Source organism: Eurosta solidaginis, chromosome 5 (assembly GCF_040869045.1).
Source record: "Eurosta solidaginis isolate ZX-2024a chromosome 5, ASM4086904v1, whole genome shotgun sequence".
Taxonomy (NCBI): Eukaryota; Metazoa; Arthropoda; class Insecta; order Diptera; family Tephritidae; genus Eurosta; species Eurosta solidaginis.
In genome coordinates this window covers 123483120-123510878 of record NC_090323.1, presented here as the reverse complement: position 1 = coordinate 123510878, position 27759 = coordinate 123483120, and the positions used below count along the sequence as shown (strand labels likewise).

The 27759-nt window shown below is 42.9% G+C and overlaps 1 protein-coding gene and 1 pseudogene across 2 annotated transcripts in view; one reads left to right on the top strand and one right to left on the bottom strand.

Moving 5' to 3' along the window:
• Positions 1–17957, top strand: part of LOC137252872 (integrator complex subunit 7-like) — a 43556-nt pseudogene extending 25599 nt beyond the window's left edge.
• Positions 1–27759, bottom strand: part of cert (ceramide transfer protein) — a 320155-nt gene that overhangs the window by 82415 nt on the left and 209981 nt on the right. The gene's annotated exons all lie outside the window — the stretch shown is intronic.

Genomic DNA, 27759 nt, shown 5'->3' with positions numbered 1-27759 from the left:
TTAAATATTTGGGAATTGTTCTGGACAAGAAGCTGTCCTGGAGGCCCAATGTGGAAGATAGGGCCAGGAAGGCCGCGGTTGCCTTGTACTGCTGCAGGGGGGCTATCGGAAAGAGATGGGGGCTCCCGCCAGGAGTAGTACACTGGCTTTATGAGATGGTGGTCAAACCGATTTTGCTATATGGGGTGCTGGTATGGTGGAAAGCACTGGACACGGCGAGCACCTCCAAAATGCTAGTGTCAGTGCAACGGACGGCGCTTATCGGTATCAGTGGCGCTATGAGAACAACACCTACCTTGGCACTGAATGTCATGCTGAATTTACATCCAGTAGATATTGCGGGAAAGGCAGCCGCGGCCACGTCGTTGGTCAGGCTTCGTGATATGGGTTATATGCTTTCTGATTTCGGACACTCTAGCCTTCTTACTAGTTTCGACTTTATCCCGGACAGGACGGACTATTGCATGCCGGTGGCCGCTCCCTATACAACCTTCACCCCAGTCATTCCCCCGAGGGAGGAGTGGAGAAGAGGAATTATCTGGGGCATGGGACCGGTTAACTTGTTCACGGATGGGTCGAAGTTGGACGGAAAGGTTGGCGGGGGGTCTTTTGTCAAGAGCTAAATGTAAGCCGCAAGTTTAAGTTGGCTGATCACTGCAGTGTATTCCAAGCGGAAGTTGCTGCGATTAAGGATGCGGTGGATGAAATGCTATCCAGCGCTACTACGGTTAGGGAATTTAATATCTACTCTGATAGCCAAGCGGCTATAAAGGCCTTGAGCTCAACTACAGTGCGATCGAGGGTGGTCTGGGAGTGCCTGACCTCATTTGCGATTGCATCGAATTATTTTACAATTAAGATTATCTGGGTCCCGGGCCATAGTGATATTCCGGGTAACTTTCAAGCGGATCTCTTAGCCCGAATCGGTACAACTGAACCGGATGAAGATGGCTGTAGGGATTTCGGGATTCCGCTAGCCACCTGTGGATTGCTCTTCCATAGCTGGGCCTCGAGTCAGCTCAGCAAACGTTGGGCGGACACTACGTCTTGTAGGATATCAAGATCTTTCTGGCCGAAAGTGGATGGCAGGAGGTCTGCTGAAATAATTGGGTTCACTAAGGCTCACCTATCAATGGTCATTGGGGTTTTGACAGGGCACTGTCCCATGGGTATCCATGCGGTACGTCTCAATATATTGGAAACTCCATCCTGCTGCAGCTGTATGGAGGATGATGAGGTGGAATCACCAAATCACTTTATGCTTGACTGCCCAGCTTTTGCCAGAACTAGGCGAAAGTATTTCGGTCGTGACTCACTTGGATCTCCCGAGGAGCTATCCAAGGTTGAGATCGGGATAATTCGGAACTTTATCGTTGCTACCCAACGATTCTCTAAGTAGTTATATCTACGTCACCGTTAGTTTAGTTTATTATATGTGGTATCACAACGGACCGTCATGTTGTCCAAGTGAGCTTCCTCTATCAGGGAAGCTACCACCCAACCTAACCTAACCTAACACCACTTTTCACTAGCCATTACTTATTACACAATTCGTTAGCACAGCTGCATTAGCTTTTTCTTTTAACAATTACGTGGGTGCGCGCCGTTGCCACCACGCAATTGGACATTCCTTTAAACTACTAGCTTTCTCGCAAGCTTCGAGGCCACTTCACCGAGAAATCCACCCGAATACAGTCCTTCATTCCAGTTCATTTTCACTCAATACTCTCTGCAAAGGCAATTAATTAATTAATATTTCAATAAATTTTCATTTAATATAATGGATACCTATACACGCCAAGCAGAGGCAGTGACTGAGTTTGAAAGTGACTACAATGACATGTCACCTTCAGACCATACAAAACACACCCCTTTAGTCCAAAAGGAGGAGTAGAAGTCGCTATGGGAGAAGGCGAAGCAGACATATGAAGAACTCTTGAGCTCCTCAGAAGTCGAGGCAAAAGAGCAGTCGGCCATTAAAACGAAGCACAAAGTTACATACTTCAGCTTTCTCAAGTGCCAGGCAGCGATGGCTGAACTTTCGGAAAAACTTGAGAAAGCTGAAACGAAAAAAGAAAGCTTAGGAGATAGGGAATATCGCGTGCGCCTGCCACCGTGTGATACGGACGTTTTCAAAGGAGATTACCTTTCTTAGCCTTCGTATATAGACATGCTCACTGCTATGTATATACGTAACAAAAACCTCGAAGCAGTAGAAAAATTATACTACTTAAACCAAAAGACTCAAGGTAAGGCCAAAGAGATAGTTGGGCGATGTCTTTTAACGAAAGACGGTTTCGAAACAGCGTGGAAAAATCTTTGTGACAGATACGAAAATAAACGTATCTTAGTAAACGCCCAATTAAAAATTCTTTTTAGTTTGAAAGCAGTTGAGAGTGAATGCGGTAGCTCTATAAAGAACGTGCAACGTGAAATAAACAATTGCATCTCGGCGCTCCAATCTCATCATATAGACATATCAAACTGGGATGCAATTATAACATATCTATGTTCCACAAAACTGCCAGAAACCACACTGGCACTCTGGGAACAAACAATTGAAAACAAAACGGAAATTTCAAAATGGGCTAATATGAATAGATTCTTATCCAATCGTTTCCAAACCCTAGAAACTGTGACTGATCTGAGAGGGGATACAGTTTACAAATCCTCAAAGTCACAAGTATCTCGCTCGGCAACAGATAGATCTGCTAAAAAATTAGGGTCCTATCAGGCAAGTGCAAGTGTAGCCAAACCTACGTGTAAGAAGTGCAAAAGTCCTGCACATCGAATTTCAAAGTGTGAAAAGTTCTTACGTTTAACGCCTACTAAACGGTTTGAACAAATTAAGGGCAGCCGTGGGTGTATAAACTGCCTTTCTGCTGGCCATTTGGTAACAAAGTGCACCAGTCAAATGAACTGTGCCACATGTCATTTAAGACATCATACGCTGCTTCATATTTCGAATCAGCCAAAACCAACAAATACTTCAGACACTATCGGAGCATCTACGTCACGAGAAGCTCAAATACGACGCAATGCTGAAAGAGCAAAATACTCCGATTAATAATGTGAACTCATGTTTTGCTAATACAAATAGAGGTGTATTACTATTCGGCGAGAGCCCTAATAGACTCGGGATCTGATTGTTCATTCATTACCGAGAAACTCAAGCGCAGAATTAATCTGCCATCCAAACACCTGCATGCCCAAGTTTCGGGCATCAATAACACAATGTCTGCACAAGTAAAAGAAGCGTGCAACATACAACTGCGCTCACCAACGGACCCATTAATCGAGATCAATACGACCATGCTGGTTTTACCACAATTAACAGAGAATCTTCCAACTTGCCAAATAAACGCAATGAGGCAAGCATTCCCTGACTTAGTACTGGCTGACAAAAGATTCTTTGTCAATAAGCCAGTCGATCTAATCCTGGGCGGAGACATATACCCCCAAATTATGTTAGGCGGCATTAGGAAAGATGTGCTAAACGTATTAATAGCACAGGAAACGGTGTTCGGCTGGATTCTGACAGGCCGGACAGATGCGGTTGATACAAATAAAACCTTAGTATCATATTTCAACGAGGTCACGTGGGACAAACAGCTGTCGGCATTTCGGTAGATAGAGGAAATTCCAAAGAAGAGGAGCATCAATAACGATGACACTTACTGCGAGGAGCTATACAAATCCACAACAGTTCGGAACAACGATGGCAAATACGTAGTCTCCTTACCCTTTAGGAAAGAGTTTAACTTAGGCCCTCATTAAGAAGTGCTTGTTCTCAATTCTATCGCAACAAGACAGGACTTACGAAAAACCCAGTCCTTCAAACGGAATACAAAGAGTTGTATCCGAATATGAAACCTTAGGGCGCATGAAACAAATAGGAAATATTTCGCCAGACTCAAATGACTGTTACTTCCTACCTCACCATGCTGTTATAAAGGAGGGAAGTACACCGAAAAATGTCAGAGTCGTATTTAACGCATCATGTCCTACCACAAACGGAAAAAGTTTAAATGATGCTCTATACCCAGGCCCAAAACTTCAATCCGACCTAACAATCTTAATACTTCGTTGGCGGCTGTTCAAATACGTCTTCAACAGCGACATCGAGAAGATGTATCGCCAAATATGGGTCAATGAAGACCAAACAAAATAACAGCGAATCATATTTCGCAACTGCCCCAAAGAACCGATCAAGCTTTATGAATTAAAAATAGTAGCATTTGGAGTGAATTGTGCTCGATACCTTGCGATTCGGACACTGCACCAACTCGCTGATGACGTGGAGACCTCGCATCCAATGGCAGCAGATATATTGCGAAATTGTATGTACGTTGATGACGTACTCGCCGGTGGGCACAGCATCGAAACTGCGATAAGGGCAAGGGATCATATATCATCGGCATTGCAATCGGCAGGTTTCCCATTGCGAAAATGGACGTCCAACTGCAAGAATATTCTACAGGGTATACCAAAGCAACACTTAATAAGCGAGGATTTTCTTGAGTTTGAAGACACCAGCATGGTAAAAGCACTCGGTATCAGGTGGAACGCCCATTTTGACTACTTCTACTTCACAGCGGAACCCTTTGACGATAACCATGCCGTAACCGAAAGGTCAATACTTTCTGCGATCGCAAAACTGTTCGACCCTCTTGGCTGGCTGGCACCAGTCATAATTATAACCAAGATAATGATGCAAAATATTTGGTTGGAAGGGACAGGCTGGGATGAAGAGGTGTCTGAAACTACTTTCCTTCGGTGGTAATCATTCATGACTGACTACGAAAAGATCAACGATATACGCATACCGCGTTGGGTTCACTACATATTGAAGGACAATATCGAAATACATGGATTCAGCGATGCTTCGGAAAAAGCATATGCCGCCACTGTTTCCTGAGCGTACAAACCAAAGATCAAGTCTTCACCAACTTGCTGGCGGCCAAGACGAGAGTAGCCCCGGTCAAAACTATATCATTGCGACGACTGGAACTCTGCGGCGCAGTCCTACTTGCAAAAATCATAGAGTCGGCCATAGAAAATATGCAACTTTCCATTATTAAAGTAACCCTTTGGACAGATTCGACTATAGTACTGGCATGGATCCGAAAGCCACCATGTTCGTGGTCAACGTTTGTGGCACATCGAATAACGAAAATCATCGACAAACTTGGAGACGAAGTATGGCGGCATGTTGACTCCGCGTCAAAACCTGCAGATTTGACGAGCAGAGGCCTCCTCGCTTCGGATCTAATCAACAATTCCTTGTGGTGGCAGGGACATTCTTGGTTACAAGATGACAACGAAAATTGGCCAACACAAGAAGAGTATTACAATACGAATATCGAAGAAAAGAGGGTGAAAGTTCATGCAACATCGGTCGAAAATAACTTTGATATTCTGGATAGGTTTTCCGATCTAGCAAGGGCTTTGCGGGTTATATCCTATATTTTTCGGTTTTTCCAGAATACGCACCCAACAACTAAAACCTCCTTTAAAAAGGATTTCATTCGATAGCCCCTTACGAAATAGAAAAAACAACGCAAATATTGATAATAATATGCCAAAGGCAATATTATCAAGAAGAGTACGCAAATTTGAAGTCAGGGAAACTGATAAATGGTAAGAGTGAGATTTTACCCCTGGACCCATATATAGACGAAGAAGGCATCGTTCGAAATGGGGGCGGACTGGGGCATCCAAAGACATGTCCCATAACGACAGTCATTCCATTATCCTTCCTTACACTTGCAGGTTATCCAGACTTATAGTTCAATCCTCTCATAAGACCACCCTGCATGGAGGGAACCAGCTGATGCTACGTCATATCCGCACTCAGTACTGGATCCTACGTGTTAAAATCATGATAAGGTCTGTTATCCACAACTGTAAGGTCTGTACTATTTACAGGACGCGGACACAAACGCAACTTATGGGGATCCTTCCGAAAGAGCGCACCACCTTTACTAGGGCCTTCACCAACACTGGGGTAGATTTCGCGGGACCATTCGATATAAAATCCTACGGAGGGGATGCCGAATTTCAAAAGGACATGTCGGTCTGTTCGTCTGCTTTTCGACGAAAGCCATCCATCTAGAAGCGACAAACGACCTTAGTACCGGGTCCTTCCTAGATGCCTTCGCCAGATTTGTATCCAGACGAGGCTGTCCGAAAAACGTTTACTCCGACAATGGTACTAACTTTGTAGGCCCTTCGCGATCTTTACGATCCGAGTTTAAAGCATTCCTGCGTGAAGCAAGGGACGGAACATTGAATAAATATAGCCATCACACTTTAGAACGGCATTTTATACCGCCAAGCGCTCCTCACATGGGAGGTTTGTGGGAAGCGGGGGTAAAAACTTTTAAGACCCATTTTAAAAAGATCGCGTCCGATCATAAATATACTTTTGAGGAGTTTACTACCCTCCTATGTCGAATTGAGGCCTGCCTCAACTCTAGGCCCCTTAGCCCCTCATCCAACGACCCTTCCGACCTGGAGCCGCTTACTCCAGGCCACTTTCTCGTAGGTGGTCATCTTTTAGCTCCACCTGAACTCGATTGTAGTGAAAACCTGCCTCAATTGTAAACCGATGGCAAAAGATGAAAGCCCTTCATCAAACCTTTTGCAAAAGATGGAAATCGGAATATCTTACCGAGATCCAGAAACGGTATAAGTGGAAACATCCACAGTCCAACTTAAAACCCGGGGACCTAGTCGTCATCAAGGAGGATAACCTACAACCTAACGAGTGGAGAATCGTCAACACACACCCAGGTTCCGATCACCGTGTACGTGTTGTTGACGTCTATGCAATGAAGGGACAAATTACGAGACCAATCGCGAAACTGGTACTACTTCCGCCCAACGACGAGAAGAATGATCTTTAATAGTCCATATTCCTTTGTCCCAAATAACCTAGCTCTCGTTCATCCGGAACGAAGCCAACACACCGATAACCCTGCTCTCATTCCCCCGAACGAGGCCAACATACCCTAACGCAGATTCATTATCTGCCACAGAATCCGCAATTAAATTAGCAACTACATCACCCACATATCATATGAACTAAACGTCCAAATTTATCAGTACATATTTTCGATTAAAAAATTAATGGATCGTCGGGAGGAAAATGTACCCTATGTGTTCTATTGCCAAAGTACTAATCAATGAATTACTTTCTATCAAGATGAATATGGTTTTCTGTAAAATAAATGAAACTCATGACAGGATCCACATAATTTTTAGCTTTTCGTCAGTAAAAGTTCATTATAAAGTTGTTGTACAGGTTGTAAAGATGTAAAAGTGTAAAATAAATGTTTAAGAAAAACAAATCTATACATTGAGCATGTAACAGTTTTTATATATGAACTAAAAAGCCTTAATAACACATAAACACAATATTCTCAACTCCTATCAAAGTTACAGACGAAAAATTAAATCCTACTACTTACTACTTTGATAAAATAGGCCTTGAGTTGATTTGTTGTGACTATAGGATTTTCTGTGCAGAAAATAAATCCAATCAAATGTTATCAGTTAATCATCAATTTGATATCAAAAGCACCCTATGCGGCAATTATAAAAACGCTGCGTACACATCGACAAAATACAAACGTTTTGCCTCTAACATTGCGCACATTGGGTGCCGTATCACGTATAATACCCGAAAAACAACAAGTACATCATGCAATTCGACGCGCTCTCGATAGTCATGACTCTGTAGAAGTTGAAGCGGCTATATATGCAAGTGGACAATTTGCAGCTTAATCACGCTCATTCACCATTAGCATGTGCGCCAAAATATCAGATATGATTGAATCTTTACAAATACCAGTGCCAATGACATTAAAACTCATACCTGTGTTGAAGCACATGCATCACGATTCAAATACAGCTACTTTAGTAAAAGATCTATGTCTTAATTTAATTTGACTAGACGATATACTCGGAAAATAGGGATACGTGTTTTGAATTGAAAATCGTAAATAAATATTAGCAAAAAGGAAAGAACGAAAATAGGCAGGTGTATAACACTTAACTCGAGCTACATATGCCTGGCGAATGCGCCAGCTTCTGCAGCACAAAAAGAAGACTCCAGTATACGAAGGCAGCTGGTGGCAAAGTCCCTGTGCAGCAGCTTAGTCGTTAGCTTGACGTTTGGAGATTGGCACACAAGAAGTAAATAGTCCGAGGTGTTAAGATTTTGTAAGGGGCCACCTTTGTTGTTCTTAACGCCGCCAGCGCATACTAATACATATTGAAAACACACCGTATATAGATAGCTCAGATGTCATCTACTAACAATGAATCGTTGGTACAAGTTGAAAATGTCAACGTAATCAGTACGCTATCTGAAGATGAAGCTGTAGCAGCAGCAGCCGCTGTGGTTGCAGCAACGAATATTCAGGATTTTGGTACATCAGTGGGTTCAATGAACGTCAACAAGCTCGTAACACAAGTAGAGATAAACACAATCGGACTGAACAAAACAAAAAAGAAAAAGAGAAAACCAAAGAAAAAGTCACGATGAGAGCAAATCGCTTCCCAAGGCACTCGGTTCTATGTACCGGCGCGACTCGGGATTTTTCCCGACCAAGGACTGTCATTTCAGTGTGACCACATTTAATTTGTTCCGTCCCTCCCACAAATTTTCATCCTCCCAGCAGCTCCTTGCAGCAGGACTGCTCCATACTCTCTTACTCCGGGAAGGCATCGAATCCAATCCGGTCCTGAGAAAAGGTTTTGCTGCATCTGCCGGAAAAGAATCTTTTTAGGACGGTCATACTCTGTTCAGTATGTCTCGTGCAAGGGATGGTTGCATCGGACAGGTTGTTCTGGGCTTGATCCCAAAACCCCGACGTCCACGTAACTTTTATAAATCTTTTGTGGCTCCTTGCTGTTCACGCCCAAGGGCGTCCCGCAGTCTACGCTTAACCGCGCCCCCCCCCACTACCTTCCTGCAGCCCCGCTGCTCAGCATGCCACAACAAGTACCCGCTGCTGCTCGCGCCCCACGGCGCCAACAACTCAAACAGCTGATACCACTCATAACTACTACCTTCGTAGTAGAGTTGGTAGCAATGCTGAGCATCAGCCCCTGCCCCCGTCTTCTCCCCCCCCCCCCCTCTTTTCAGGCAGCAATCGTGCAGGTCAGGGAAATAGACTCTTAGTCCCTACCTCCGTTTGCACCGTCTGCCAGCACAGAATATAAAGGTTTGCGACATCCGCCCAATGCAGCTCCTGCCTAGATGTTCTGGTCTCCGCGACGGCAACCCCCCGACGGGTTTCATCGCGCCATGTTGCCAGGTCGCAAACCCAAATCATCCGGGTACCCCAATGCTTGCCCAAGGACGCCCTTTCCAGGGCCACAACAGCAATTGCGTCCTGGCCTTCCACAACCCAGGCGTAGTCACCCGTCACTTACCCCCAGAGTGGCGGCGTCTCCCCTTATGCACTTCAGAATTCTGCAGTTAAACTGTAATGGACTAACTGGGAAGATTACGGAGATAGTCGATTTCATAAAGCGGCACAACATCCGCATTGCTGGGATTCAAGAGACTAAACTCACAGCAAGATCTACATTGCAGACCTGCTCTGGGTATAATGTCCACAGGAAAGACCGCGAGAGCGGAAATGGAGGCGGCCTCGCGTTTATCATACACCACTCTGTGCAATATTATATATTTGATCCTGGCATCGACCGCAGGGACAATGTCTTAGAACGTCAAGGCCTATCTGTCCGGTCAGGCGATGCAATCTAGAAATCAGCAACATCTACATCCCTCCTGCCACCTGTTGCCCCAGTGGATACCGCCCTAATATCAGGGCCTTACTCACTGGCAACAATCGCATTATCTTAGGCGATTTCAATGCCCATCACGATCTATGGCATTCAAACTTGCGGGCGGACAGTAGGGGTGAGATGTTGGCGGATCAAATAGAAGAAACGACGTTCTGCACAATAAACGGAGACGCCCCCACACGTATGGTAGGAAGCTGTCACAGCTCCCCAGATATCTCAATCGTGAGCGCAGAACTCGTAAACTGCGTCAACTGGCAGCCGATGGTAACATTGGCATCCGACCACCTGCCCATACTTATTTCGCTCGAGCGTACCGCCGACTTCATCGTCACCGAAAAACGCACTTTCATAAACTTCAAAAAAGGAAAGTGGGAAGAATATAAATCTTTTACAGACAACCGCTTTGCTGCCCCCCTATCCCGACTGCTGCCCGCCAAGGGCAGCGTGCCTTCCGTAAGGTCACTGAATCCGCCTCGGCACGTTTCATTCCCGCCGGGAGAATTCCCGAAATCCGGCCCCACTTCCCGGCGGAGGCCGCAAACTTAGCGAGAGAACGTGACCTTATAACGCAGCTTGATCCAGGCGACCCCCAAATAAGGGATATAAACCAACGCATCAGATTGCTTGTGGACGAACACAAGCGGGAGAAATGGGAGGAGCACCTAAGAGGTTGTAACCTCTCTACCGGTGTGGGTAAGCTTTGGTCCACCGTAAAGTCCCTATCGAATCCGACTAAGCACAAAGACAAAGTTTCCATCGCCTTTGGCGACAAAGTGCTATCAGATGCGAAAAAATGCGCGAGCGCATTCTGCCGACAATATATTGTCACGGATATTAGCATCACTAAGTTATTCCATCACTAAGGCGATGCTAAGGCCATGCCAAACAGTATTTACGTCAATAATCAAATCAAGTATACACATATATAAGGCAGCCCAGAGAGATGTCACACACAGATGCATTTACTTATACGCCTATGTGCGCGCGAGAGACTGTAAACTACAAACATTCACATCAATAATTCAATCTTTATGTATCTACATAAACGAATAAATAATTGCGTCTACACATATGTACCATGTACGAATACGAGCAGCGGAGAGTCAATGCGCAAACACATGCATATATCTGAGAAGTTTGAGAGCTACTGGACTAGTAGATTCTGGAAGCGCCTAAAAGATGTATAAAATTGTGCAATTTTAGTTATAGCTGAGAAGTTTGAGAGCTCATGGACAATGTTACTACATTCTGGAAAAATGCGAACGAGGAAACCAAAGGGTATAAAAGGCAACAGATGTAGAGGCGCTGTAATTCAGTTTGAGTTGAGCAACCAATCAGTTATTGATTAAGCACGCGATCTTGCGGCCGCGAGTAGCAAAGTATAAGTGTTATTGTGAAGTACTTTAATAAAGGCCATTTTTTTCATTATTCAATATTGGAGTTATTTATTCAACAGTTTAGTGATTCGAACTTAGCAGAGGATTGCAAATAAGAGGATTTGCAAGAAAATTCGTTACAGTTGGTGTCAGAAGAGGAATTGTTGAATAAATTCCGAAGATTGGGAATACAACTTGGACATGGCAAAGTTCAGTGAATTGAAGATCCAGCAACTGAAAAAGGAGTTGGAGAACCGTGGATTAAATACAACCGGCAATAAGATCGAACTTCAAGCACGGCTACGAGAGGTAATGGAGTCGCAAGGAATTGATGTGGACGAGTTTGTCTTTTATCCTGATGGGGACGAAACAACAACAAAAATTGAAGAGAAAATCGAAACATCGCAGACAGTTACAAACACAGACTTGAACATGATATTGGCTGCAATATCGGCACAAATGTCCGAAATGTCATCACAAATATCCACCAACATGTCATCACAACTGGAAGAACAAAAGACAAATATAACATACCAACTGGAAGAACAAAAGACAAATATAACATCCCAACTGGAGTCACAGAAGACATATATGGCATCCCAACTGGAATCACAGGAGGCACGTATTTCAGAAATGACGTCGCAAGTGTCATCTCAACTGGAAGACCAAAAGACATATATGGCATCTCAATTGGAAGCGCAAGAGGCACGTATATCTGAAATGTCGGCAGAAATTTTGGAACAGGTATCATCAAAACTGGAAGCGCAGTATGTAAAAATGGCTCAATTTCAGGCAGAAGTAGATGATTTAAAAGGTCGTATGGAGCAGTTACAACTAAATCGCCCAGCTGTTTCAGCGAGTAATCCAAAGGTAAAGACACCATCCTTTGACGGTTCTGTTCCTTTTCAGGTCTTTAAGCTACAGTTTGAGAAGACCGCAGCAGTGAACCAATGGAATGCTGAAGATAAAGTTGCAGCTCTGTTCGTGGCCCTGAAAGGGCCTGCCGCGGAAATCTTACAGACCATCCCAAAGTACGAGCGGAACCATTACGAAACATTGATGAGCGCTTTAGAGAGACGTTACGGAAGCGAGCATAGAAAACAGATATTCCAAATTGAGTTGCAAAACCGCTACCAAAAAGCAAATGAGACATTGCAGGAGTTTGCTTCAGATATTGAAAGATTGGCTCATCTTGCAAATGCGGACGCACCCGTGGAATACACTGAAAGGGTAAAAACCCAGAGTTTCATAAATGGCATACGGGACGCGGAAACGAAGCGAGCTACATAAGCAAACCCAAAGCTGACATTTGCTGAAACGGTATCACATGCATTGACTCAGGAAACGGCCTCACTATTGAGTAAACCAGCATACAAAGCTCATCGTGTAGAAGTAGAAAGGCCAGAGTGGGTAGACACAATTTTGGAAGCACTGAAGGGATCTCAACAGAAGAATGCCGGAGTTATTAAATGTTTCAAGTGCGGCAACCCAGGTCACATTGCACGTCATTGCGATCTTGGTCTTAATAGTTCCAACAATGTGGGTGGCCGTAAACGCAAAGCTGGAGGATATGAGCAAGAGCGAGTAAGAGGTAGAGAGCTAGATCCAGCTATTGAATGCCCTGTGATATCTGTGTCGCAAATTGGTAGAAAATCGAGCAGTCTTACCGTCAGAGGGTATGTGGATGGCAAGGAGCGTGTACTGACTGTAGATACGGGCGCATCTCATTCCTTGATCCGATCTGACTTGGTCAACAGGAGAGTAAAACCGTTACCTGGAGCAAAGTTGCGTACGGTCACTGGCGAGTATAACCAAGTTCAGGGAGAAGTGATATGTGAAGTATTGATTGGGAAGGTCATGGTTCTACACAAATTTGTTGTGGCGAAGATTGCTGATGAAGTCATATTGGGAGTGGACTTCTTGGTTGACCATGGCGTCAGGATCGATATGTGAAGAAAAATTATGCGCTATAAGAATCAGGACATACCACTTAACTTTAGTTTGGAAAAAGGGTTCAGCAGTAATCGGGTACTGGTGGAGAAGACTCGACGAAGGCCACGAAATTCAAAGGTAAAGGTTGATGGAACAAATGGGCCAAACAAATCAAAACCGAAGATACCTGCGAGAGAAACACTGGCATTGACAAAACCTAAAAGACGCAGGAAAACGAAGCAACGAATATCCGAGAAAGAATGCGAGGGTAGTTTCAATCCGGAGCGCACTACTGTTGTGAAATGTGGGAACGATACCGATTATGCAAAGCAAATCCGTCCAGCGCAAGCTCTACGAAGTGGTTCATTGACCAAACAACAGAGTGTGAAGGAACGGCCCAGGGTAACGAGTAGTAAGATGAAACACTGGCATGACAAGAACTTTAATTCGGAAGGTTTCTTGGCGGGAGATTTGGTAATGTTAAACAACCCTCACCGGCGGAAAGGTGTTCCAGCCAAATTTCGGTGCAGTTGGGAAGGCTCGTACAAAGTTGTGAAGAAGATCAGTGATACCATCTACCGTATACAAACCACTGGAAAACCACGGATTAGAAGAGTGGTACATTTGGAGATGCTAGCGGCAGTTAGATCGGGAGATTTGTCTGATCGGGGCGATCAGACTTAGGTGGAGGGCAGTGTCACGGATATTAGCATCACTAAGTTATTCCATCACTAAGGCGATGCTAAGGCCATGCCAAGCAGTATTTACGTTAATAATCAAATCAAGTATACACATATATAAGGCAGCCCAGAGAGATGCCACACACAGATGCATTTACTTATACGCCTATGTGCGAGCGAGAGACTGTAAACTACAAACATTCACATACTGGACTAGTAGATTCTGGAAGCGCCTAAAAGATGTATAAAATTGTGCAATTTTAGTTATAGCTGAGAAGTTTGAGAGCTCATGGACAATGCTAGTACATTCTGGAAAAATGCGAACGAGGAAACCAAAGGGTATAAAAGGCAACAGATGTAGAGGCGCTGTAATTCAGTTTGAGTTGAGCAATCAATCAGTTATTGATTAAGCACGCGATCTGGCGGCCGCGAGTAGCAAAGTATAAGTGTTATTGTGAAGTACTTTAATAAAGGCCATTTTTTTCTTTATTCAATATTGGAGTTATTTTTCAACAGTTTAGTGATTCGAACTTAGCAGAGGATTGCAAATAAGAGGATTTGCAAGAAAATTCGTTACAATATAATGCATCCTACGGTCGACAAAGATAGACGGAGAGCCAATAGACACGCACATAAACACAAATTCAGCGCGTCACCAATCACCATCACCGCTAAAGAAGTTGAGGACGCCATTGGTCGCGCTAAAGCATCCAAAGCAGTGGGCCCAGACGGCATAGCCATGCCGATGCTTAAAAACCTAGGGAAAGAGGGTTTCAAATATTTAGCGCATGTCTTCAACCTGTCTCTTTCCACCTTTGTCATACCCGAGAAATGGAAAATGGCCAAGGTGGTCCCGCTACTAAAGCCTGGGAAACCAGCTAACATAGGAGAGTCGTATCGTCCGATATCTCTCCTATCGCCAGTAGCAAAGACGCTTAAAGCCATTTTTCTCCCTTATTTCCAAGCAAATTTGCAGCTAGCCTCTCATCAGCATGGCTTCAGAAAACTCCATAACACTACCACCTTGCTAAATACCATTAGCACCCAGATAAATTGCGGTTTAAATCAATACCCCCACCATAGAACAGTACTCGTAGCGCTAGACCTATCAAAAGCTTTTGATACGGTCAACCATGGCTCGTTACTGCAAGACCTGGAAGGGTCTACCCTTCCCCCATGTCTTAAAGGTGGACCGCAAATTATCTGTGGTCGGTGGTCGGCAGGCATCGGTGCAATTTAGTAACGAAACATCAAAACCAAGGAGAATTAAACAAGGGGTGCCACCGGGCGGTGTCCTATCCCCACTTTTGTTTAATTTCTACATATCTAAGCTACCTTCACCACCGGAAGGACTCACAATCGTTTCCTACGCCGATGACAGCACAATAATGGCCACAGGCACAGGCCCAGGCCCAAATATCGATGAGCTATGCAATAAAATAAACGGCTACCTCCCTGATCTCTCCAGTTTTTTCGTCTCACGAAACCTGGCATTATCACCGACTAAATCTTCCGCGACCTTATTTGAACATCCACGTCGATGGCACTACGCTACTGACTGTCCTACACCCTAAAATCTTGGGTGTGACGTTTGATCAGGATCTACATTTTGGTGAGCACGCAGCCGCAATAGTTCCGAGAATTCAGAGCCGTAACAAAATCCTCAAATCCCTCGCAGGCAGTACCTGGGGAAAAGATGAAGAAACGCTCATGACTACATACAAAGCAATTAGCCAGCCGATTACGTGCTACGCGTCAACCATATGGTCGCCAATCCTAAAAATTACCCACTGGAAGAAGCTACAGGCCTGCCAAAATACTGCTCTCAGAATTGCCACGGGCTGTCTTCTTATGTCCCCAGAACACCATCTGCATAATGAGGCGAGAATACTCCCCATCAGGGAGAGAAATGAGATGCTGACCAAACAGTTCCTGTTGAATACCCAGAAACCTGAGCATCCCAAAAGACATCTGATTGATGAACCAGCACCGCCTAGGGGCTTAAGGAGTCATCTCCGTAAGCATTTTGAGGAAATACGGCACCTGAGAACCCAGTCGTATGAAGTGAAAAAACACAAGCAGGTCCTTGGTGAACTCCATAAACAGGCGTCGGACCTTTATGCCGGGAATTGCCCGGTGAATCCAGTACTTAAAGAAAATTATCCAAAACTCGCAGAAGAAGAACGCATACTCCCCAGGGAAACGCGTGTCACTCTTGCTCAACTTCGTTCTGGATACTGTAACAGGTTAAACTCTTACCTATCCAAAATCAACCCCGACATACAAAATGTATGCCCCGCTTGCAATGTGTCCCCACATGATACCAATGAGTAGTGACGGCAGTCAAAGTGGTACGGGGAATGTCAGTAGCACAAGTAGTAGCGCGAGTAGCGTTAGCGTTAGTGGGTGTAATCTTAGCACACGCGGTACACCGAAATATGGCAGTCAAACAACATCTCCAGTACATCAAGCAAATTTAAATCGACATACGTTGTCATCATCATCGACACCACCACCATCCGTAGCGACTACAGTGACATCGCGTAATTTAAAACAAATGAAACGAAATCAGCTGGTAGCGTCATATTACCCAAATATCCAGCAGAAAGTTTTGTTGTAGCTATATTGGATTCACCAACACAGCTCTCGGCACGTACACTCGCTGGTGTACCAGATCAAGTTAATTTGTTGCTTGAGGTTTTGCAAGACAAACGTAAAGTTGTGCGTGCACAAGTATTGAGATCTCTCACCCAATTAGTAGATCCACAATGCGTACATGCTTGGCCAAAAAAAAAGCGATGCACGAACGCAAAGATTCGCGTGAACAGTATTTATATTTAAATATTGTACTTAAATTATGCGATTGTCCTTTGACTTGTCATGTTCTGCTACGTGAGCAGCAGGAATCAGTGCAGGATTTATGTCTTACATGCGTTTGTTTGGATGACTATGCAACTGCAAGTCAAGCTATGTCAACTATAGCAGCGCTTATGGCCTGCGCTGAGGGTGACAAAGAGACTACGGCTGTAATAATGGAAATCGTAATTTTACACATGGAAGGTACAATATTTTGCATGGTTGGTGATAAGCAAAATGAGCGCGATCTACAAAATTTATGTTGCGGTGTTAAAATTGCTAGTGTCATTCCTGAGTTTGGCACAGATTTTGTGAATATGCTAGCAGAGTTCATAACTGAGGATATAGAATATCCACCGCGTAATGCCGAAATGATGTGCGGTGCTTTGAGTGCACTTGGCCCACATTTTCAATTGCGTAAATTTGCAATCGCCCTTACAGAACACTAACAGACATTGCAGTAATGGATGTTGCCTTTGAGGTGCAAACATCAACATCAGCATAAGCAGCTCTGAGTGGTACTATTAGAGTTGTGAGTGCAACAGAAACGCGAATTGAGGAGGAAGGAGCTAAAACAGCTAACTCAGAAATGGATAATCCAGTACTAATGCGCTTACCCTTTATCCTACACAAATTGAATGCTGTTATGGATGCTGGTCCTAAACCAGATCAACCACATACCGTTGATATACTGGCTTCTGTTGCATTAAAATCAATGATTGGTGGTTTCATACCCAAAGAGGTAATTGAGTGGTTTGAGCGTTGCTGTAGCAAAATTAACTGTTGGAATCAATATCGCATAGCAAGATCGGCTAATCGTTATGGATAACATTTCTTGGCGGCGCATATATTCTCGAAAATTTCAAAATTTACTGTAGTTGATAAGCTGCATTTTTTCCTAATGGACCTAGCGCAAATGAGAAAAGCTGAATGCATACTCAACTAGGTTGTAGATTATGAGTATATGCATGATAATTATGAACAATGTGCCCCAGTACCACCCACTACCGTTGCTGCAGCTACTACAGACACTCAACCCACAAATAAAACGTCTATAACACCAAAAAAACGTTGTTGGGTTATCGGTATTGATGGTTGGCGTTCGCTTCAACAAATTCCACAATTAAAATGGTGTCTCATAGCAAAGGGTACACCCATCTATAATGAAACTGAACTTGCCTCTGAATTATCAGATATACTTATAAAATGTACGAGTTTTTTTTCCGAGTCGCACACAAAACGTCGCTGCCGTGCTTCCTCCTGGCCCAAAATTATCACGCAAGCTATCTGAATTTGCTTACTTACCACATATTATACAAGTTTGTCTAACGCACGATCCTTGGTCGTTGGAGCGCGTTGCTACATCATTATGCCAAATTATGGAAGAGAATCCGGAAATGCCGAAAGTTTATTTGACAGGCGTATTTTATTTATGCTCATGTACACGGGCAGCAATATACTGCCTATAACAAAGTTCCTGAAATTGACATATATAAAACAGGGATTTCACAGTGATGAGACATCTCAATCCGGTATTTTGCATCGCAGAATTTTAGGTCAATTATAACCAGAGGCAATGGTATGCTTCTGCAAATCATAGACTCCAATGGAGATGCAACCGCAATGCCAAGGAATGGAAATATTCCTTATAAGAATGGGTTTGTGCCAATTTTTTGCAATATTTGTCATTCTTTCACGAAATTATAGCGTCGACATTGCAAGCCAGTGAAATTGTAAGCGGTTTATTTAGTTGCAATAGAATATTGGTGTTATTATCCCCGGTAGCACGCTATTTAATATGCAATACAATAGCCATTTTTATATGGCAACACCAATGATTGCGCAAATCCGACAATAGTCACCATATAGCGATTTCTGAAAAATAAAAAGAAAAATTAATTAATAAAAAAACAGATTACGCATTTTAGAAATCTACTCACCACCGCGTGTTCAATGACTTTTTTCCATTCAGGAAATGGAAAAGCGTAGCAGATGTCAAAATCTCTACACTTAATTTCTGACTGTCAATGCACTGTGTTACAAACATTAGGCCTCATGCGTAATCATCTCGCGCACTACACGTCACGCACTACATGCCACACGACAGGTCACGCACTGCATATCTCGATCAATCATTCATTTGGTCGAGATTAAAAAAAAAAATACTTAATTCCACAAATCTCAACATTATCGACAATACACGTCGAAAATAATGTTGAATGGTGGAAGTGCAACTATGTAATACCTGTTCAGCCAGGTTTCGAACCGTTCCGTGTGGTGGCAGGCCACTTGCTGTGAAAACAAAGTTCACCACAAATCTAAAATAAATTTGAGAAATACGTCGGCGACATCGCATTATAGACTGTATTAAATGCGCTAAAGCACCAGCCACATAGCATGGATGAGTGCTAAATCCATTTTTTCTTCGTCTCTTCGCGCACATAAGTATTTACTTGTGGCCTTTAATCTTTTATTTCAATTAAATTTTATTTTAATAAAATTTTTTTTCTCTTTGCGAAAATATATTAGAGATAATTTTTTTGGTTTACGCCACCCAAACAACATTCCGCCAACCTCAATTTGGGCATGATCAATGATACCAATATTCTTTCAGATCATGACCCGTTACCAAACCTTATTGGCCAAGTCAGAGGGAGGCGCAAAGCGTTTCGACGTCACGTGCCAGCTCTGCGGTAGGGACCATAGTCTCCGACTCTGTGCCAAATATAGAAAAAAATCACCGGAAGAGAAGTTGCGGGCCGTGCTGCTGCACAAGTATTGTCCGAACTGTATGTCACCCTTTCACCGGGTGGACAAGTGTAGCAGCAAGTATCGCTGCAAGAGGTGCCAAGAGAAGCACCACACCACGCTTCATTTAGATGAGCGTCGGCCGGTATGCGACGAGACAACCACAAATGGCGACGACAACACATCCGACGAAGCGTTGTTAATCAACCTCTCGGGACCGGCTAAATCCTGGGCTCAGCAGGTGGAGGAGGAGAGAGCAAAGGCCGAGGAAGAAAAAGGTAAAACGGAGACAAGACCGTCAAAGGTCAATCATGGAATACGCAGTTTCCGGCCGCTGTTACAGCATGAAAGAAGCGTGGCGAAAGAAAATAAACGTCGAAACGAACGAGCCAACTGGCGGCACAGCGACATCGGACTCCAAGGAGGCCCGACCAAGTCATCAAAACGCGAAAGACAGCAGCGGCGAAATAAATCGACGCCCTATCCTTCTGGCGCCCAAAATATACGAACACTATCGCGCGACACACCGGAAGGTTTTCGTACCGATCGACTCCTCCAAGCTACTCCAGCTCCCATCATGCGACCTTTCGTACCAATTGCGCCGACGGCCATCGTACGCATCGAATCACGCGGGCACTTACACTTGGTTCGTGCCATCATCGATCCTTGTGCCACCAGTACCATCTTCGATGCAGAGCTGGTACGCGACTTACAATTGGAGCGTCAAGGACATGGGCAATGCACACTCGTACTGCGTGGAAAATTCGGGTCATCGACGCACATAACACCTCAGGCAGCCATCTTCGAAAGCCATTACCGCTTGAGTTTACCCTCCAATGTGGACCCGAAGATTGCCGCGCCCTTTCAAATCATGCGGCGAGCGGATCCGCAATTCTACCGCTCATCACCAATACGGCTTACACTCGGCGCTGACATATACGCCGAAGTGATGGTGAGCGGTACACTGGCATCGACAGTTGGCGGTCTCTTAACCCAACCGACCGTGTTCGGGTTGGTGGTCTCGGGAGCCTGCCGAAAAAATTTCCGATTTTTACGCCTCACCCATGCGCAACCTTATATATACTTAAATGAATATGCACGGAATTCAAAACCACGTACTTATATTTAATAACTTCTTTTCTTTTTCTACAGGAGAGCGAAACGTGAGGTCAACCATATGGCGTGCAGTTCTTGCAGTCCGCATCTGCACTCCCTTATTCCGATACAGTGCCTTACTGGACGAGCGATGACGTGGCATTCCATTTTTTTCTTTTGTTGCTTACGGCAAGGGGCCGGTATGTTTAGGCCACAGGCCTAAATATATCTCCCCCCTCGTAACATAATTTCCTGTTATTTCTTTTCTTTAGTTTACTACCACCCACATATGCTTGTGGTCACTAATACACACAGGCATCTGTGAGTGGTAGTACGTATGTATATTAGATTTTACCGCTGTGAGCCCGCGGTATAGCAACTTTGTTGCCGGGAAACCCAACGAAGGAGATTTATCGTGGGTTCACCGGCTTATGTTGAAAAGAAAAGAGGCTCGTCCTCTTTGAATCCAGCAGCCAGCGAAGGTACACGTTATCTCACGTCACGTAAGTGTTCATATTCTCAAATACTTTTCAATATTTTCAAAATACATATATTTTCAGAACATCTATTAAATCTTCCTTAACACTTGTTGTATTTCAATCCATTTAATAAAAACCCTTGTATTTCTGTTTACTGATACGAAATTTTTGGGGTTTTTATTTTCCTTTCTATTTCCCGCCTAAATCTATTCTACAATTACGTGGGTGCGCGCCGTTGCCGCCACGAAATTGTACATCCATATAACTTGCGGTCACACTCATGTACATGGGTCTTTCCTTTACAAACTGCACGGATTTTTAGAAAACTAAATTAGGACATCTCCGATTGAACACATTTTTTTCATATTTTTTTTAAGCAAATTAAATGAGCACGTATTTTTTGGTTTGGCAGAAATTTTTATTTTTTTTTTAATATGTGTACTTAAAGTCTTGATGATTTACTCCATTTTTTGAATGTCGCTCCATTCAAAACTCAATATCTCGAGCTGTGTTGATCGAATCAATATGGGGTTTTTTTTACTGTGCTACCAAAGACGCATTTTTTTCTACCTTTTCCCTTAGTCGGAAAGAACGATTCTGATATCACGCTGTCAGCAGGTCTCCTATGTGCTTCTAGCTTATCATGCAAGGAGCCCTCATCGCTGATGGCGGAGTCTCTTTTCAGTCGTCCATCGCATTATTGTTGAACAGAAGTATTAAGTTTAAACTGGACCACATACAAGTTTCTGTTAGATATTTGTTCACGTAAACACCAATTCTGGATAAGTAGGGCCCGTTTTTCCAGCGCGAGCTTAAACTCTGTTTAAAATTGAATAGAGTTTAACCCTGCCACTTTGTTCGATAACATAAAATTTTGCAGTACATTTCAGGTAAAACGGCAGAAGTGGCAGTGGTTTAAACTCTTGTCAACTTTAACTGGAGTTTAAACTCGCCCTGAAAAACAGGGCATATGAGTTTAAGCCGTTTCAGTATCCAGATCTAAGAAAATAAGTTAGCAGGCATTTCTTGTTCAGCATCTCATTACCCTCTTTAAGATAAAGCACTTCCGCCTCGTGCAGAGTTGTGGCAGTAGAGGTAGTGTAGATCGGGAGCTCATATTGGCGCCGCCTAACACTAGGTCAGATGGCCAGTTGATTTATACATCGGCAGCAGCACTTCTGTATCTTCTCCTCAACTGCGGCCAGTAAAGGCTTGGTTTCCTCGAGAGCGGTGCCACTATATGGCGGCCGTTACAAAGCAGTAAAGTACGTTGTCAAAAATATGGCTATGTAAAAGTAGTTATGTGGAAACTAAGAAGACGGCGAATGTAACGTTATATAGCGGCAGGGCAATAAATATTACGGCCGTCATGACAGTACAAACTCGTTCATCAACGTTTTTTCCACCGTTATGCTCAAAGAGTGAACATTTTATCAAATATTTGAAATAATTTATAAAGAAAAACAAAATTTTTGACTTTTGATTTCTTTGAAGAGGTTTTTTCTTGTAGTTGCTTTAAAAAATAAATAAGAAGCAAACCAAAACAACATGCAATATTGCAAAATAAAATTTTGCGGATCGTCTGCCGAAATTGTTCGAAGTTTAAAGCGATTTGTTGTTGCTCTTTTTCTTGCATTCAATATACAATCGCCGACACACTATGGCGCCTCTGCTTAAAAGGCCTGGCAAAAATCAAAAATTTCATGAAAGCGTTCGATAAACCTGATATATTAATCTAACAGAGAATTTTCCAGGACTACATTGGATATTAAATATAAGAGACGAAGAAAACGTCACGTCTCATATAACTGAAGCAGTTGTGTGGCAAGCCCAGTGCGACTGATGAGGATCAAAAACAGCATTCCCACACCACTAAATGTCCTACCTAGGAAATACGCCCGTAAGGACTCCTTGGCACTGTTTGCAGATCCCGGTTTAACGAAGCCAAAATAGCCCATATTGAGTGAGTCACTATTGCAACAAATTACTCAAGTCAAGATAGAAGCAGTTCCTCTAAGTCCCAAAATAACTGAGTATCAGTTGACCTTCAAAACCTAATGAATCAGACTTCAGTACAAAAGTTTACTGAATAAAAGTTGAAATCACTGTCAAAAAGGTTAACATTTGTAACGTAGCGTTACAATAATACGACCCTCACTGCAACCTTTTTTTTCATCCGCGTCTGAAATTATACTACATCCACAGCCAGGCAACAACAACTATCACATACACTGAAAGAAAAAGACTAGTAAAATCAAACGAAATACGGGTCAATTCACCCGAAATATCTGACAATTTTTATCCATCGTAACAAGATGTTGAATCAACTGCGCACAAATCGTTGATTCGTGATTGACCTTTTTAGGCAAACGTCATTATAGCTGTGAAGTTGCATTTTATTTTGCTGTGTTTATTTTGCGAGTTTCAAATTATAATATCTAAATTGTAATACTAGTTTGTGACAAAAATAAGTGCGAAAGCCTAGAGTTCATTTTAATACAATTGGTTTGCTTTGAAAAGTTCAGATTTTGTGAATTTTAAAGTTTTTAATCAATTTCTTGTTATTCATTTTGTGTTTGCCGTGTCATTGTGCATTTGTGTTTTTGTTGCAATTTTGATTGGCACCTTTTCACCTTGAAATTGTTTTTGTGCGCACACTTTTTGTTTTTCTCGCTATTTACTGTCTTCGCAGCTGTTTGCGTCGCTTTTTAAGTGTCAAGCGACAGTGACTCTAAAACTGCTAGCTACCGCTATGCTCCCAAACTCTCAGAGTTGCTTTATATATAAACCTTGCTCATTCTCAGTGCTATTTCAACTGTTTTTTATTTGTAATTTACAAACATATCTTTACCATTTCTATATTCTTATACTAGTCTATTTTCATTATCTTTCTATAAAAAATGACTTGCATTTTCAAAAACTGTGAGGTAAAAAGCGAATCCGAACGTTTCGTCTCTTGCTGGCTTTGCGATGGGCTCGCCCATGGAAAGCGCGCGGGACTGACGGCTACAGTTGTTGACACTGTCAATGATGGGGAGAAGGGAGTACGTTGGTCATGCATTAAATGCAGATCAACTGAGGTTGACCTATTTAAACTGTTTAAACAAACACGAAATTAATCTTAATCCTTGAAAGTATTTAAAAACAGAATAAAAACATACTTTCGAAAATACTTTGAAATCGAAAGCTTGCATTTTGGTATTATTAAGCGCTGTACGCAGATCAAAAGCAAACATTCAAGAAAAATTTTGTAGTAGCGGGACCACCATTTCCTACTTTTCGGAAATGACAAAGGTGGAAAGAGACAGGTTGAAGACATGTGCTAAATATTTGAAACCCTCTTTCCCTAGGCTTTTAAGCATCGGCATGGCTATGCCGTCTGGGCCCACTGCATTGTATGGTTTAGCATGACCGATGGCGTCCTCAACCTCTATGGCGGTGATGGTAATTGGAGATGCGCTGAATTTATGTTTATGTGCGCGTCTGTTGCCCTCCATCTATCTTTGTCGACCGTCGAATACCTTATATATTGTCGGCAGAAAGCGCTCGCGCAGTTTTTTGCATCCGACACCACTTTGCCGCCAAATGCGATGGAAATTTTGGCATTGTGCTTAGACGGATTCGATAGGGACTTTACGGTGGACCAAAGTTTACCTACACCGGCAGAGAGGTTACAACCGCTTAGGTGCTCCTCCCAAATCGCCCGCTTGTGTTCATCCATAAGCATTCAGATGCGTTGGTTCATATCCCTTGTTCAGTAGCAGCAATGCTCCTTCAGAATCTATTTTTTATGCTTGTTTATTAATATTGTAATATTAGATTAAAAATTACTTAAACTTCATTTACATACATATTCTGTTAAACAATAACTCTAATTACCAAAGTAATGTGAACTATGCTTTATGTTCTCTTAGATTTACATCGCTATATCAGGCCACGAGCCTAACGGGTTAATTTCCATTGCTTTTATATGTACCTTCTTTTTCCATAACAGCAATAAGCAAAAAAGGTAAAAATGTTTTTTAGTTCTTCTACCGCGCTCATTACTGTGTACACGCAAATAATAAATTCAATAAAGAATAATTACACGTTTTGTGACTACATAGCATAAATATTCAAAAAATCGTTTCTGAATTTAACATTGGCGACCGTGACAGGACACGTTAGTCCACGGGATTTAAGTTTGTTTAAAGCGAATCTATATAAAAAAAAGTCGGTAAATTCAGATCGCAAAATACACGCCGCGAAACTGTAAACGTACGCCGGTTTTTCATATTTTGTCATACGCTAAGACATTCTTAAAAATTGTGGATAAGTTTCTAAAAAGAAACAAAATTACAAAAAAAAAAACCTAAGAGCTGGAAGCCCACTTGGCAAGTTAGGGACACTCTATAGCAGTATATTGCGGCAAAGGTTGGCCCAATCGCTTTGCGAGACTTAATTGACTCGGTAAGTATCCAATTAAGAGCCTTATCGTCATTGGGAAGACCAGTAGAACATTGGGATGACTTGGTTATTGAGTTAGTATTATTGAAGCTTGACAATGTCACCCTTGAAAAATGGAATGATGAGTGCTCAACAGACCGGCTTCCTACCCTAAATGAGCTTTTAAAATTTCTCGAAAAACGTTGTACTAATTTGGAAGAACGGTCATCAGTTCAGCGGCCAAAAATGCTTTCTAACTCAACTCCAAATTCGTCTAAGGGCTCAGCACAAGTTAGGTCGACGCAGCAGCGATCAACTTTTGCTGCTACGGGGACTGCAAGGCCGCAGCGGTAGTGCACATATTGCAATGGCACAAACCATATCATTTATCGCTGCCGAAAATTTCTTGGTCTAAGCCCAAAAGAGCGTTGTGATGCTATCCAACAGCGAAATTTATGCAATAACTGCCTTAAAACGGGTCATACACATTTGAACTATGACTCCCAAAGATGCAGAGCCTGTAAAACCAGCCACCACACTTTACTGCATAACAACCAATGCTCGGTAAATGCAATCCCTGCTAACAATCCGGCTCATTGCAGCACTTCTAAAAATGATTGATAATTAACTTCAGCCAACATCCCTCTTGCTGCAAATAAATGTAGTGGTGACAGCGCAATGACAACTAAACTCAATGTGTATACCTCTCAACCAATTTCGCTCAATAGCAGCCCTGTAAATGGTTCTAAATCTTCAGCACATACTTGCAAATTTACGGTCGTACTAGCTACCACACTCATTCATCTGGTTAATAAATGGGGAATGCCAGTAATTTGCCGAGCATTGCTAGACTCTGGATCTCAGCTAAATTTTGTATCAGAGCGCCTCGCTGTCCAGCTAGGCATAAAACGCCAGCTAACCGACGTCGAAATATGCGGCGTTGGCGAAAATAACACTACGGCTCGTCACTCTATCACCACAATATTAAAATCCAACACATCTTCGTATTCAGCTGACCTCACCTTTTTGATACTACCACGCATTGGCGGGGATCATCCCGAAATTAATTTTGATATAAACCGATGGAATATTCCAGCTGACTTACAACTAGCTGATCCTACATTTTTTAAATCCCGAAAATTTTACGTGTTACTGGGTGCTGAAATATACCATGATTTATTAATCAACGAACAGATTCGGTTGACTGAGGATTTACCTCTTCTTCATAACACAAAGCTCGGCTGGATAGTTATTGGACGACTATCTACAACAACACAGCAAAGTTTCCAGTGCAGTAAAGTCACCTCGCCATCGGTGGCATCGTTAGAAAAGTTGCTTCGCCAATTTTGGGAAATCGAGGCGCACACAAACAACAATAAGGTTATGACGGCAGAAGAGAGACTCTGTGAATCCCACTTTTTGTCAACAGTGGTACGAACGGAGACAGATTTATCGTTCGACTACCATTCCGCGAGCCACCAATGTCATTAGGTAACTCGTTCACAGTAGCGAAACGGCGTTTTGCCTCGCTGGAACGTAGATTGGCTAAAGAGCCTTTAGTAAGAGAGCAATATACTCAGTTCATGCGTGAGTATGAATCTTTAAATCACATGACTAAAATTGGAGATGCCAGCAACATTATGCTAAACAAATGTTATTATCTACCGCACCATTGCGTTATAAAGGCCGAAAGTTCATCTACGAAATTACGCGTCGTATTTGATGCGTCAGCAAAAACAACTTCAAATGTGTCACTCAATGACATTTTAATGACCGGCCCCACCGTCCAAGCTGACCTGTTTTCAGTAATTACACGCTTTCGAACATATCGCTATGTCTTTACAACAGACATCAGTAAAATGTACAGGCAAATATTGGTTGATCCTGAAGACCGTCCATACCAGCTTATTCTATGGAGGGAAAATCCACTAGATCCACTCGGAGTTTATCAGTTAAACACCGTCACATACGGAACCTCTGCTGCACCATATTTACCCACGCGTTGTCTCACGAAACTAGCTGAAGAAAATTCTGAAGAATATCCCTCAGCTTCTGCCGCATTATTGTCAGAAACATACGTCGATGACATTATGACCGGTTCAAATAATTTAGAGAAAGCCGCAACTCTCTTGTCAGATCTCCAACGACTGCTTGGATCAGCTGAATTCGATTTACGCAAATACTGCTCTAATACGCCTATGCTGCTAAAACAAATTCCAGAAAACCACAAGGAACCATTTATGCGAATCGGAGACAACGATGTTGTGAAAACATTAGGTTTAATCTGGCATCCGACCGCTGATACGTTCTCATATCATTTTGCCTTTACTCGGCCAGAAATAACAA